A 15,825-nucleotide genomic window follows, 5' to 3' on the forward strand; every position below is an offset into this window, starting at 1 on the left:
AAAATGGCTGGTGAGGTAAGCTCACCGTCATCAGGGGCTTATCTACAGCATTCTGCAATGCTGTAAATATGCCCCCGATGTTACCTGAAAGAAGAGAAAAAGAGGTTAGATTATACTCACCCAGGGGCGGTCCCGCTCCGATGGGTGTCTCAAGTCCGGTACACCACCTCATATCTTCATTCCATGACGTCCTCTTCTGGTTTTCACGCCGTGGCTCCGGCGCAGGCGTACTTTGTCTGCCCTGTTGAGGGCAGAGCAAAGTACTGCAGTGCGCAGGCGCCGGAAAGGTCAGAGAGGCCCGGCGCCTGCGCACTGCAGTACTTTGCTCTGCCCTCAACAGGGCTGACAAAGTACGCCAGCGCCAAAGCCGCAGCGTGAAGACCAGAAGAGGACGTCATGGAATGAAGATAGGAGGTGGTGGAGCGGACCTGAGACACCCATTTGACCGGACCGCAGCGGGACCGCCCCTAGGTGAGTATAATATAACCTCTTTTTCTCCTCTTTCAGGTTACATCGGGGCCTTATCTACAGCATTACAGAATGCTGTAGATAAGCCCCTGATGACGGTGAGCTTACCTCACCATCGATTTTGGTGGTGACAGGTTCCCTTTAAATTAAAGTAAATAATGACAACATTCAATAGCGCTTACGCAGGTGATAAATTAACTTAAAATGAAGTTAATAACAATAGTGTGGTGATGTGTTGGGTGCGGGATTATGTGTGGTAATGTGGTGGGGGGGGCTGGATTATGTGTGGTAATGTGGTGGGGGGCTGGATTATGTGTGGTAATGTGATGGGGCTGGATTATGTGTGGTGATGTGTTGGGGGGGCGGGATTGTGTGGTGATGTGTTGGGGCGGGATTATGTGTGGTGATGTGGGGGGGCGGGATTGTGTGGTGATGTGTTGGGGGCGGGATTGTGTGTGGTAATGTGGTGGGGGCGGGATTATGTGTAGTAATGTGGGGGGACTGTGTGGTAATGGGGTGGGGGGCAGGATTATGTGTGGTGATGTGTTGGGGGGCGGGATTATGTGTGGTGATGTGTTGGGGGGCGGGATTATGTGTGGTGATGTGGTGGGGGGGCGGGATTGTGTGGTGATGTGTTGGGGGCGGGATTATGTGTGGTGATGTGTTGAAGGGGAGGGATGTGTGGTGATGTGGTGGGGGGCGGGATTATGTGTGGTAGTGGGGTGGGGGGCGAGATTATGTGTGGTGATGTGTTGGGGGGGCGAGATTATGTGGTGATGTGTTGGGGGCGGGATTATGTGTGGTGATGTGTTGAAGGGGAGGGATGTGTGGTGATGTGGTGGTGGGGGGCGGGATTATGTGTGGTGATGTGGTGCGGATTGTGTGTGGTAATGGGGTGAGGGGCAGGATTATGTGTGGTGATGCAGGGGGCGAGATTAGCGAGTAATCACGATGCTATATATATATATATATATATATATACGGTATATATATATATATATATATATATAGATTTGTCTTTCTGGTGCACAGGCAGACTGAGATGCATTTAATTTATTAAGAGGTTTGTGACTCTTTTTAGGCAGATCTCCATCTGGCCAGGTTGATATTGAGGCACCAGTATTAACAACATTCGAGGGGAATGTATTATCTTCATCTCTCTTTATGCACACCATTTAGTACCTGTTCTTGTTATGCTGTCCTTGCATGCTTTGATTTGTGCCTTGACTGTGCATTCATATATGTCTGATGCTAACAAGTCTTTGCATTGAAAAGACACAAAATACCTGTAACAATGTTGCAGCAGTTCATTGAAAGCACACCATAAAGCTTCTCCATTTTATATTTATAATATGATAGCATAACATAATAATTTTAACGGTTCCGTTTAAGATGTGGTCTCATCTTCTTAAATGAGTAAAATTGCAAAGAGCTTGCAAAAACAAGTGACCTTACCTTTTGATTTAAAGTATCTTCCTTCCCTAGAACAGTAGGGCTTTTAATTCCATAGTGTACAGCTATTTAAAGAAGCACTCATCCCATCAATTTTTTTATCCTTTTTAATATATTGCAATCATTATATTATATAACACTGTGTACTTAAAATTGCTCATTTTGCCTTTTACCCAGCTAATTCTTCAAATGTTTTGGTCTATGACATTACGTGATTAAAAACTGATTAACTGAATCCTTCTATGCTTGGTGTAGAAACAGAAGGTCAATTTTCCTTGTATGAGTCACTGGAAAGGTCACTGGCAGGGAGAGGAGGGAGCAGCTGGGTCAGGACTTGATAAGGGGGATGACCCATAAAAGGGAAAGATGCTTCATGTTTCTACATAGAGTAGAGAAAAGAGGAGAATTAGCTGGGTAGAAGGGGCAAAATGAGCAATTGTAAGCTCACAGTGATATGTAATATATAATGTAATGTGACTGGTGCAAAAAACTGATGTGTGAAAGCAGCCTTAAATAGATCTTGTTTAAACTTTTACCCCATCTTGTGGCCCACTGTTTAATCATGATAGAATGTATGACCTCTACTGTGATTCAATCTCTGATCAGGGTAAATGTGCTTGAATCAATTGCAAAATTGATCTACTTCTTTGAAACTTAGAACAAAAGTCAAAATAAGCAATACAAAATGCCAAGGGAAGAAGCATCAAAAGATGCTTTTGAAGAAGCATCTACGCGAAACGCGCGTCAAGGGGCCAGCAGGGAGACACATGAACATTGCCAACTACAATGAGTGAGCAGGAGTAACGGTGGGGTTCATATGAGCAGTGGTTCATGCATTTTGTACCTTTTGATTTATCACCGTTTTTTTTTCTGTACCTTCTACTCTATTTATTTGCATATAATTTTCTTTATGTGAGTTATGATCTGACTTACCCCTGGTTACTTTTGTCCCTGTTCTCTCCTCTGCTGCACCAGCATGTCTCTGCATTTATTCCCCTCTTTGGTGCCAATATATATGGCTCGTATTATGTGTATGTAATTTTGCTTAAAGGGAACCTGTCACCCCCAAAATCGATGGTGAGGTAACCTCACCGTCATCAGGGGCTTATCTACAGCATTCTGTAATGCTGTAGATAAGCCTCCGATGTAACCTGAAAGAGGAGAAAAAGAGGTTAGATTATACTCACCCAGGGGCGGTCCCTCTCCGATGGGCATCGCAGGTCTGGTCCGGGCCTCCCATCTTCATTCCATGACATCCTCTTCTGGTCTTCACGCCGCGGCTCCGGCGCAAGCGTACTTTGTCTGTCCTGTTGAGGGCAGAGCAAATCGCTGCAGTGCGCAGGCACCGGAAAGGTCAGAGAGGCCCAATGCCTGCGCACTGCAGTGCTTTGCTCTGCCCTCAACAGGACAGACAAAGTGTGCCTGCGCCGGAGCCGCGGCGTGAAGACCAGAAGAGGACGTCATGGAATGAAAATGGGAGGCCCGGACCGGACCTGCGATGCCCATCGGAGCGGGACCGCCCCTGGGTGAGCATAATATAACCTCCTTTTCTCCTCTTTCAGGATACATCAGGGGCTTATCTACAGCATTACAGAATGCTGTAGATAAGCCCCTGATGACGGTGGGCTTAGCTCAAAATAGATTTTGGGGGTGACAGGTTCCCTTTAAATAAAAATGTTTGGATTTTATTATCCTTTTGATGGTTTATGTACTCCATTTTTTTCTTGGTGTTTCTTTGAGGCTTCTTATTTTTTACTCCAAAATATTCATTTTACAATAGAAGCACTTGCGGTCGATCAGGGCAAACATGAGCCAATACTGCAGCCCAGCAGCGAGGTTGGGCAAAGCTAGTGAGCTCACTAATTGGCTGTGGCACTGTTGATGTGACATCAGCGCTGCAGACGTGGGAACAGCGGCAGAGACTGCACAATTCCCGGGGAGGTTGTACAACGGATGTGTGAATGCAGGCTTCCTCTAGACCAGTGATGGGCAACCTTTTGAGCTTGGTGTGTCAAAATTCGCCAAAAAACCGAGCATAACTTGGGTGGTGTGTCACCTTGATAAAAAACCATAATTTTGCGACATGTATAGTTTAAATAACAAATATGTATAATTAGAATTAACTTACCTGCTTAGTGACTTCTTTGTTCATCTGTCAGTTGGTTTCTTTTGTTGGTCTTGCTATTATTTAACTTGTGTGGGGTGCCGTGAACTAAGATAAGTGAGGGGGAGGAGGAATTCTTCCAGTGATGGCGAACCTGTGGCACTCCAGCTGTTGCAAATCTACAATTCCCATCATGTCTTCACAGCCAAAGCCTTTGCTTTGAATGGCCAGCCATGATGGGAATTGTAGTTTTGCAACAGCTGGACTGCCACAGGTTCGCCATCACTGCCTCCCTCTCACTTATCTCAGTAATGGCCAATGACACCCCACAGTTCACTGGATGATGGTTGCTGTAGTAGTCACAGGGCCTCCAGACAGCAATCACAGGGCCTCCAGACAGCAGTCACAGGGCCTCCAGACAGCAATCACAGGGCCTCCAGACAGCAATCACAGGGCCTCCAGACAGCAATCACAGGGCCTCCAGACAGCAATCACAGGGCCTCCAGACAGCAATCACAGGGCCTCCAGACAGCAATCACAGGGCCTCCAGACAGCAATCACAGGGCCTCCAGACAGCAATCACAGGGCCTGCAGACAGCAATCACAGGGCCTGCAGACAGCAATCACAGGGCCTGCAGACAGCAATCACAGGGCCTGCAGACAGCAATCACAGGGCCTGCAGACAGCAATCACAGGGCCTGCAGACAGCAATCACAGGGCCTGCAGACAGCAATCACAGGGCCTCCAGACAGCAATCACAGGGCCTCCAGACAGCAATCACAGGGCCTCCAGACAGCAATCACAGGGCCTCCAGACAGCAATCACAGGGCCTCCAGACAGCGATCTCCTCAGGCCTCAGAAGTGCAGCCTGGGACTTCTGGCCGGCGCAGCAGGGAGCAGGGAGCAGCGCAATGCCGCCCAAACAACACAGATCCGACGCAGAGGCCTGGGACTTCCGGGAGCTGCGCCTGGCCTACCGGAAGTCCCAGGCCTAGACGCTCTGCACCGGAGCTCTGTTGTTTGGACCCACAGACCTCCTGCATGGCATCCGATCCGATAAAAAATCGGATCGGATGCCATTGTTTAGCATTCTGATACCGCAAGTATCGGCCGATATTTGCTGTATCGGAATTCCGATACCGAGATCCGATACTTTTGTGGTATCGGTATCGAAACAACATTAATGTGTAAAATAAAGAATTAAAATAAAAAATATTGCTATACTCACCTCTCCGACGCAGCCTGGACCTCACAGAGGGAACCGGCAGCGTTGTTTGCTTAAAAATCGCGCTTTTCCTTCCTTACGTGAAGTCCCGGCTTGTGATTGGTCGCGTGCCGCCCATGTGGCCACGACGCGACCAATTACAGCAAGCCGTGACGTAATTTTAGGTCCTTCAGGATTTTAAAATCATGTTCTGGCTTGTGATTGGTCGCGTCGCGGTCACATGGGCGACGCGACCAATCACAAGCCGGGACGTCACGGGAGGCAGGACAAGCGCGCATTTTAAAATGCGCGCTTGTCCTGCCTCCCGTGACGTCCCGGCTTGTGATTGGTCGCGTCGCCCATGTGACCGCGACGCGACCAATCACAAGCCAGAACGTGATTTTAAAATCCTGAAGGACCTAAAATTACGTCACGGCTTGCTGTGATTGGTCGCGTCGTGGCCACATGGGCGGCACGCAACCGATCACAAGCCGGGACTTCACGTAAGGAAGGAAAAGCGCGATTTTTAAGCAAACAACGCTGCCGGTTCCCTCGCGGAGGTACAGGCTGCGTCGGAGAGGTGAGTATAGCTATATTTTTTATTTTAATTCTTTATTTTACACATTAATATGGTTCCCAGGGCCTGAAGGAGAGTTTCCTCTCCTTCAGACCCTGGGAAAGAAGCAATTTCTATGGGGCCGCGGCCGGCGTGTCACTGAAAATGACTACGCGTGTCAGCACTGACACGCGTGTCATAGGTTCGCCATCACTGCTCTAGACACTAAACTGATGTCGGACAACTTTAGTCAAATGTAACTAGGGTTAAGAAAGCAGCAAAGTCTGATGAAAACTGCAGATCTAATCGCCCTCTGTAGGTTGAGACCTCTGTAAGTTTAGGCTCGAAGATAAGTTTTGAGTTGCGGGAGACTCAGAGTAGTGAAAACCCAAAAAGAAAAAGTGCAAATAGTTTATACAACACAGAAATCCTCTTCTAGATTCTAAGTTCTCTTTATTTGTAATAATTGCCAGATTGGTTCTGGTTTCCATCTTCCCGCCAGCCTTGACTTGTTGACTTATTTTGTTACAGTTTTACTGCAGTGTGTGTGGATAATTTAGTTGTGTCAGGTTTTACAATTTGTTTTGGTGAAGTCATCAGTCATGTAGCTTGCAGTCTATGTGTGGCTTTTGTAGCACCGTGTCAGCGATATTCTCTCTGGCTGTGTGAAAGTTTTTTCAGTACATTTTCAAAACTCGTATATCAGTGTCAGCAGTATGAAAGCAGTCTAGAATGATAAATTCATAAACAACCGTAACTTGCAGGCACGTTAACGAAACATTCGATTTCCAACATTTCATCAGGAGAAATGCTGAAAGTTTTACCAGTAGTTAGTGTAAAAAGCTTGTGTTCGTGCTGAAATTCAAAGGCTGTGTGCACTTTTTTGAGCCAATTTTACTATTTCTCAATTGTGTTATGTATATGTGGTTAGATCAGTATTGTGTTTGAGCCTCTTCATAACACCCAAAAGTTAACATAGACCACCAGTGTAAATTTAGACACTTAAATAATTATAGATTCCAGACTAAATGCAGACAGCATACTGCAAAATAAAGCCACATGTCACAAGCTAAAATAAATGTAAGTTCAGACAAGACCCCAGAATAAAATAAGACACTAAATTGTTTTTAGTCTCAGACCCCACATTACAATTAGCCCTTGCTCCTACAAAGCTCATCCCTCCTCTGCTCTTGGGGTTGTATTTGGCGTCTCCTATAAATTAATACAACTGTATACTGTAAGACAAAATGATGCATGGCTAGGTGCACACTAGTCTTTTACGGAAATGTATTGGAATGTTGCCATGGACAACCATACGCCAAGCAGAGACCAAAGTGTGTTCTTTCGGCCTCCTGGCATGTACCGTATTTTTTGGACTATAAGACACACTTTTTTCCTCCAAAAATTTGGAGGAAAATGGAGGTGTGTCTTATTGTCTGGATGTACCTGCTGTGGATAGTCCCTCCCACCTCTATGCACTGAAGTCGGTGTCGAGAGGTGGGAGGGACTATGGGCGTGGGGAGCAGTGAATATTCATCTTTTTTAATGGAAGGCACACTGTTAGCCGCAGCCGCCATGAAGGAGAATGAATATTCACTGCTATATTCGTCCCCTTTAGTAGCAGGCACACGTAATTGCCCAGCAGCTGCAGGAAGCCTCCAGCTAAGGCTAAGAGTGTGCCTGCTATTAAAGAAGATGAATATTTACTGTTCCACATGCACATAGTCCCGGGTGTGGGGAGCAGTGAGTACTCCGGCAGCTGTCCTTAAATTGTAAGCATCGCATGATGTCTCTGCCATGCGCTGCTTACAAGCATAAATCGGTTGCTGGCATCAGAACAGGACGCTGCGAGGGAGCGTAGGGAAGGTACATAGAATGATGTTGTCTTATTTATTTTTTTTTTTTTATGTTTTTCTGATGGGGTTAATGCATTCCAGGATAGGGTTGAGGGGGCCATGCATACCAGGATGGGGATGAGGGGGCTATGTATAGCTGGATTGGGGACATATACCGTATATACCAGCATGTGGGATATTAATACAGAATTGGGGGACATTACCCCTGTAGCAGTGTCAACAGCAGATCCCCCTACCACACCCCATAACAATGTGTCATGACCACATTTTTTGCTTCAATTTTTTTTCTGTTTTCCTCCTGTAAAACCTAGGTGCGTCTTTAAGTTCTGATGCGTTTTATAGTCCGACAAATATGCTAAGTGTCTTATTGTATAGGAATGTGAAGCAGACTGTGCTTTCCTGTGCAGAGGGCTACTTCAAAGAAACTTATACCATGCGGTATGCATTTCTGGTGGACAGATGCCTCAGAGTCAGGGGCATACATCCTGAGCATACAGTTGTGTGAAAAAGTGTTTGCCCCTTTCCTGATTTTCCTATTCTTTGCATGTTTATCACATTAAAATGTATCATATAAGTAATCACATTTAAATATTAGACAAAGATAGCACAAGCAAACAAAAAATGCAGTTTTTAAATGAAGGTATTTATTATTAAGGGAAAAAGAAATCCAAACCTACAGGGCCCTGTGTGAAAAAGTGATTGCCTGTTAAATCTAATAACTGGTTAGGCCACCCTTAGCAGCAACAACTGCAATCAAGCGTTTGCGATAACTAGCAATGAGTCTTTTACAACTATGGAGGAATTTTAGCCCACTGATCTTTGCAGAATTGTTGTAACTCAGATACTTTGGAGGGTTTCCGAGTATGAACCTCCTTTTTAAGGTCATGGCATAACATCTCATTCAGATTACGGTCAGGACTTTGACTAGGTCACGCAAAAGACTTAATTTTGTTTTTCTTATGCCATTCAGAGGTGGACTTGGTGGTGGGTTATGCAGCAGGACAATGATCCAAAACACAAGTGTGCTTCAGCTTGAGGTCATGAACAGATGGCCAGATATTCTCATTCAGGATTTTTTAATAGACAGCAGAATTCATGTATCCATTTACTACAGCAAGTCTTCCAGGTCCTGAAGCAGCAAAACATCCCCAGACCATCACACTACCACCACTGTATTTTACTGTTGGTATGATGTTCCTTTTCTGTTATGCTGTGTTACCTCTACACCAAATGTAATGGGACGTACACATTCCAAAAAGTTCAACTTTTATTTTGTTAGTCTACAGAGTATTCTCCAAAAAGTCTTGGGGCTTATCAAGATGTTTTCTGGCAAAACTGAGGTGAGCCGTTATGTTCTTGTTGCTCCGCAGAGGTTTTCGTCTTGAAACCTGGTCATGCAGGCCATTTATGACCAGTCTCTTTCTTAGGCCGGGATCACACATACGCGAGATACAGCCTAGATCGCAGGTGAAATCCCTCCTCTGGTGCCGGCACTCCGGAGCAGAGCGTGCAGCCGCACAGCAGCACATGGAGCTGCACGCTCCACTCCCAAGTGCCGGCGCCAGAGGAGGGACTTCACCTGCGAGACTCGGCCGTATCACGCGTATGTGTGATCCCGGCCTTATAGTGGAGTCATGAACACTGATCCTAACTGAGGCAAGTGAGGCCTGCAGTTCTTTGAATGTTGTTTTTCTTTGTGACCTCTTGGATGAGTCATCGCTGTGATCTTGGGGTAATTTTGGTAGTCTGGCCACGCCTGGCAAGTTTAACCACTGTTTTATGTTTTTTGCCATTTGTGGATAATAGCTCTCTGTGGGTCGCTTGAGGCATATCTTTATAACCTTTTCCAGATTGATAGTTCTTAATTCCTTTGTTTCAAGAATTTATTTGGATCATGGCACAATGTCTAGCTTTTGAGAATCTTTTAGTCTGCTTCACTTTGTCAGGCAGGTCCTATTTATGTGTTTTGTTGATTGAGTACAGGTGTGGCAATAAGGCCTGCACGTGGCTATGGAATTTAAATTTGTCTTTCCAAAGATGTGATAAACAATGATTAAATTGTTTGCCCCCACCCCCCTTAAATCACTGTGTCGCACAGAGCCCTGTAGCTTTGGATTTCTTTTTCCCTTAAATAATAAAGACCTTAATTTAAAAACGCATTTTGTTTACTAGCGTTATCTTTATGTAATATTTTACATTTGTTTGGTGATCTCCAACATTTAAGTGCGACAAACATGCAAAAGAATAGGAAATCGGGAAGGGAGCAAACACGCCCGATGTGTGCACAAATATAGTATGGACCTAGCCTAAGTACTTGCAGATTCAAAATGTGGCACCTGGCAGAAGGTGTCCTTATTCTTTGGTCAGGAGTCTATATGGTGTATTATGTAGGCACCTTTAACCCCTTAATGACCAGAGGTATTTTTCGTTTTGCATTTTCATTTTTTGTTCCCCTTCTTCCCAGAGCCATAACTTTTTTTATTTTTAGGTCAAAATGGCCATGTGAGGGCTTTTTTTTTTTTTTTGCGGGTCGAGTTGTACTTTTCAACAACACCATTATTTTTACCATGTCACGTACTAGAAAACAAGAAAAAAAGGGCAATCCCACCCTTGTATTTTGTTTCTTTTTTACTAGGTTCACTAAATGATAAAATTGACCTGCCATTATGATTCTCCAGGTCATTACGAGTTCACAGACACAAAGCATGTCTAGGTTCTTTTTTTATCTAAGTGGTGAAAAAAAAAATTCCAAACTTTGTTAAAAAGAAAAAAAAAAAAAAAGCTCCATTTTCCAATACCCATAGCATCTCCATTTTTCGTGATCTCGGTTCGGGTGAGGGCTTATTTTTTGTGTGCCGAGCTGACGTTTTTAATGATACCATTATGGTGCAGAAACGATATTTTAATTGCCCGCTATTGCAGTTTAATGCAATGTTGCGGTGACAAAAAAAACCAACTTAATTCTGGCATTTTGACTTTTCGCTACGCCATTTAGCGATCAGGTTATTCCTTTTTTTTTTTTTTTTTTTTTATTGATTGGGCGACAATGCCAAATATGTGTTTTTGATTTTTTTCTTTTAATTGTTTTATTTTGAATGGGGAGAAAGTGGGGTGATTTGAACGCTTAGATTTTTTTTTATTTTTTATATTTTTAAAAGCTTTTTTTTTTTTTTAATTTTGGCATGCTTCAATAGTCTCCATGGGAAACTAGAAGCAGCCATAACCTGATCGGCTCAGCTACATACTGTATAGTTGATGATCAGATCGCCTATATGTAGCTGAATTACTCACATGCTATGAGCGCTGACCACTGGGTGGCGCTCACAGCAAGCAGGCAGTGACAACCATAGAAGTCTCCAGGAGACTTCTGGTTGTCATACCAACCCACTGGTGACGGGGGGTCACCAGTGGGAAGATTTCCGGCACGATTGCCAGAAGCACTTCTTAATTGCTGCTGTCAGTTTGACAGCGGCATTTAACGGGTTAATAGCCATGGGTGGATCGTGATTCCACGCACGGCTATTGTGGGCCTATGTCAGCTGTTCAAAACAGCTGACATGTGCTGGGTAAGATGTGGGCTCACCTCATCTGGTGGGGAACTTTTTTTTTTTTTTAATTCGGCCGGACCCGAACATCAATGGGTTCGCCCATCACTATAAATGACTAAAGTATCGCAGAATTAAGTTTACTAAATTGACTAAAAAAAGGATTTTTTTTGTACCTTTTGCACAAAATAAATTTAATGACATTAAAGGGAATCTGTCACCCCCAAAATTCACCTATAAGCTGCGGCCACCGGCATCAGGGATTTATCTACAGCATTCTGTAATGCTTTAGATAAGCCCCCGATGTAACCTGAAAGATAAGAAAAACAAGTTAGATTATACTCACCCAGGGGCGGTCTGGTCCGATGGGAGTCGCGGTCCGGATCTGGCGCCTCCCGTCTTGGTACGATGACGTCCTCTTCTTTGCTTCCTGTCATGGCTCCTGCACAGGCGTACTTTGTCTGTTGAGGGCAGAGCAAAGTACTGCAGTGTGCAGGTGACTGGCCTCTCTGACCTTTCCCGGCGCCTGCGCACTGCAGTACTTTGTGCTGCTCTCAACAGGGCAGATAAAGTACAACTGTGCAGGAGCCGCAACAGGAAGCAAAGAGGACGTCATCGCATGAAGATGGGAGGCGCCGGACCACGATGCCCATCGGACCGGACCGAGACTGCCCCTGGGTAAGTATAATCTAACCTCTATTTTTAATGTTATTCCCATCTTCCCAAGTAATTCTTTGTCCATAAGAAAGGACCTGCTGATAACTGGGACTCCCACGGATGCAGAGAACAGATCATGGCCTCACATGTGGGACAATGATGGGAATACCATTGTTCTACTCTAGAAGGTTGATAACTTGCTAAGATGGAAATAATGAATAACCCTTTAATGTACAGTTTTGTATTAGTTATGTCCATCTATAATACTGTATTTGCAGTGAATGTTTTTGTTAGCTCTGGAGGTCCCCTGTGGTGCTACCTAATATTTCTGTAGATCTGATACTACAATCGTAATATAACTTATCAGATTATAGAACTTCAAAAACGATATTTTTAGTTCTTGTCTATGTAGATCCTCTGGGTATGAACATGTATACATACACGAGCTAGGCCTTTTATCTTCTATCAGAATGCAGGAGATATCGTCTACATTTTAATTCCATAGGATATAAAAGAATAAAGGGTTTTAACCAGCTCCAGTGATCTGCCAAATTCTTCAGTAGAAAGCTAGCATACCAGAAGATGGTGTGTTAATGCCTGGTGCTCCACACTGTCCCTCCCATTCTCAACACTCGGTGCAGAGAGGTGGGAATGAAGCAGTCTCCTCATTGTCCTTGAAAATCATCTTCACATCTGAAATGAAATACGCTCAGATCTCTGGCCCATATTTTCTCCCATGGCAGATGACATTAAGCAAGCATAGCCTGATAACTGTGAAAATGATAGTGATATGCATGCAGATCCCACCATGTATAGTTCTGGTGGGTACACAGACCCGTGATGAAACAAAGGAAATCAGCGCTGTTGCGTGCTTGTCAAAAAGGTGACGTCACTTCTTGTGCAGCACTATTCAGTGACAAGTCTACCTGACCACACATGACTGTTATGCTTGCATTGACTAAAAATGGCCAATTTTTTTTTTCTTTCTGATTTAACTTTGCAGGAGCTGGACACTAATTTTGTAAATACACCATAATTTATTATATGGCGAGAGTTATAGCCTTGTTTTTTCAGAAGAAAGGAATCTCTTTGAATATACAGCTTTTAACACTATCACTCTTATACAATGGTCGATCACTGCAACTCTTGGTCTGCGAGTAGGCAACATGCTAGTTACTGTGTGGCTTGTGAGTTAAAATACTGGGAACCTTGTCAGACGATCAGTTTGTGGAAAGTGCTATCAATTTGCATGTGATTTTATTGCCTTATATTTACATTTGTGCCTAAGGTTCAGCTAAAATCTGGAATAATTATTATTTTTATTATTGTCAAAGTGATGGCCTCCATTATAAGTCTATGAAGTCTTGTCAAGTGCTGCCAGTGTCCACCATGTAAAACATCTATCTAATTTATCATAGAAACAGACGTTGATATGAACAAAACCTTGTGCTGGCCATACATATAAGATGGCTGTTCATCTGACAGTTATCTTTCCAGACTCCTCCATACACTTTAGCTCTCAGAAAGTCGCTGCCAAAAACCTTTGCTAGCAGCATATCTCCCTTGAAAACAAAAGGATCGGCCTATGAAATTCCAACGGCTCCAGTCTTCTCTGCCCAACAATCTGACAAGAATGAGTCGAGAGACCCCTATATTCATTATATAGTTGGTCTCGCCAAAATCTCGGGTTCAGGGGATTTTCATCTGTGTATTGGGACCCTTGGGGTATGTTCCCACGGTCAGTAAACGCTGCTTACATCCGCAGCGTCCAACCCACGGCGGCCAGATGTTAGAGCATACAGATGTTACAGCATAGTGGATGGGATTTCAAGAAATCCCATCTTCACTATGCGTGTATGGACGCCCCCGGCTTCCCTGCAGAGATGGACATGCGGCGCGTCTTTCTAGACCGCAGCATGTCTATTTATCCTGTGGAGACGCTCAGTCTCTGCAAGGTTAATATCACCAGTGCAATGTATTGGGCGCGGTGATTCCGCACGGGTTCAATGATCACATGCGGAATTACCTGCATTCAAAAACCAGCAGCGCTTTGAACACAGCACATGTCCGCTTCGTCCAAAGTGCTGCCTAAACTGACCGTGGGGACGTAGCCTTGGACATTTTGCACTTATTTCAAAACCAGAAATGATCGAGTCGCCACTGAACGTACTGTGAGTGCAAGCCATGTAGTTTACTCCAGCAGTGTTAGATCCCCAGGGTGGCAGTTTTTGTTTTCTCTGGAAAATACAATAACTAAATATTAGCGTCCGGGGCGGATGTATTATTGGTGCAACCTGTGCAGCGACACAGGTGCCCAGGAGGTAAGGGGGCCATTCCTATCTCGAAAGCAGGTGCAATTTTGTATTTTTAGGAGGTCTTGGGCTGCAAAGGGCCCATATATGGTTCTTGCACAGGGGCCCTTTTCTGTCTATATCCGCCAGTGATGAGTCTGTAACATTGCGTATGAAGGTGCTATTCTTAATTTATTATACAGCAAGAACCATGATCTGATGACTTGTAAGAAATAATAATGATGCGTCTTATTTATTTTCCATTCATTGCTAAATGTAGAATTTGTGTGACATGATCCCAGTTCTGTGTGATGGATCTATGTATCCTGTGGTGTGCTCAGCCTTTGTGCACGTGTGTAATGTGGAAAGCAAGCTGTAAACATGGATGTCCTATTGTCTGAAAGGGTTAACAGTTTTGGGATTTGTGTGACTAAGGCCCTGGCTGGCATCATGGAGTGCAGAGAATCTCCCCACCGCCTAATCCTCTTGGGTTCCTGTTAGGCGCTCTATGTTGCATAGGGGTTTCCCCACGCTCCTCCTCCCAGATTCATTCATATTTCCTCACTCTCTTTGCTCCTTCCCCCTTTTGCTGCACATTATTCAGCCATTCTGTATCGCCCCTTGTCTTTTCCAAACTGTCAAGTGCCTGACTCCTGCCTCATCTGTGCCTCCCTAGATCCAGCCCCCTCATCCCATTAATGTTCCCAGCACTGGTGAAAGCCCACCCTCCTTCAGGCTTCCAGACTCTGCTCATGGCACCCTGCCTCTTCTCAGAACTAACCCTTAAAGCCATCCTCTAGTAGAGGGATGAGAATTAACCCCTGCGCCACGGCTCTGCTTCTGTAATGCTGGCCTGAAAATAGCTGCTGCAATCTGATGGGTGAAGTGGAAAAAGCATCACTTTGTGCAAAGGAGAGCGCATCACCTCTGGCTATTGTCCGCCACCCTTGCAGGTTGTCAGTGCCAAGGCATTTTCACTGGCGCAAAGCTGAGTCCATCGTTGTTGGACACCACACAGCGTTTTTCTGCATGCTTTTAATCCCTGCAAATTAATATAATTGGCAAAACTAATAAATAATATGGCTAAGCCGTGTGCAGATCCCATTTCAGAGTGCTAATGATCTAATTGGCTCCCTCCCCCTCTAGCGCTGTGAGCCTGGCAGGTCCCTTGTCTGTGTGGAGGTACATGTCATGCTTTCTGAATATGTGCATGTGCGCTTTCATTCACAGGCTAGCAAATGTTATCCTTTTCTCTCTCCCTCTCTCCTCTGTCACCCCTTGTCTCCCTACCTCCCCTTCCCTCCTCCTCCTCTCCCGCTTTCTCTCTCCCTCCCTCTCTCTTTCCCTCCCCAGTATACTTGCAGTGTTGCAATAGGACGACAAGGCATCCCGATTTGTAAAGCAGGCACATTAGTGGGCTGTGCACATCGCATGTGATTCATAAAACCATGAATGATCCAGAGGCGAGCAGCCAGCGAGATCTTCATGTGCAGGATGATGCTGTTTTGTTTTGCATTGCCCTGAAGGAGGTGTGTGTACTGTATACGTGTGTAAGGCTGCTGTAGTATTCATTAGAGCCCTCGTCCCTTTTTATTTTCCTTAAACCGCACTATTAGTTTCCATTCTGTCTTTGCTCGTTATTATTTTTGCTAATCAAATGCAGTGCTGTACATTTTATGGGGTGCGGGAGGG

General features: G+C 44.8%; 1 protein-coding gene across 2 annotated transcripts in view; it reads left to right on the forward strand.

Annotated features, from left to right (window-relative positions):
• The window catches only part of HIVEP1 (HIVEP zinc finger 1), a 311,461-nt gene that overhangs the window by 43,346 nt on the left and 252,290 nt on the right, over positions 1-15,825 (forward strand). Inside the window, exon 1 of one of the 2 annotated variants that reach the window (XM_077269892.1) lies at positions 15,507-15,662. The exons of the other annotated variant lie outside the window; for it this stretch is intronic. The gene's annotated coding sequence lies outside the window, so the exon portion shown is untranslated. Of the gene's footprint in view, positions 1-15,506; positions 15,663-15,825 lie in introns of those variants that run through there. 2 annotated transcript variants of the gene reach the window in all.

The sequence above is a fragment of the Ranitomeya variabilis genome, chromosome 6, assembly GCF_051348905.1.
Source record: "Ranitomeya variabilis isolate aRanVar5 chromosome 6, aRanVar5.hap1, whole genome shotgun sequence".
In the NCBI taxonomy this organism is placed as follows: Eukaryota; Metazoa; Chordata; class Amphibia; order Anura; family Dendrobatidae; genus Ranitomeya; species Ranitomeya variabilis.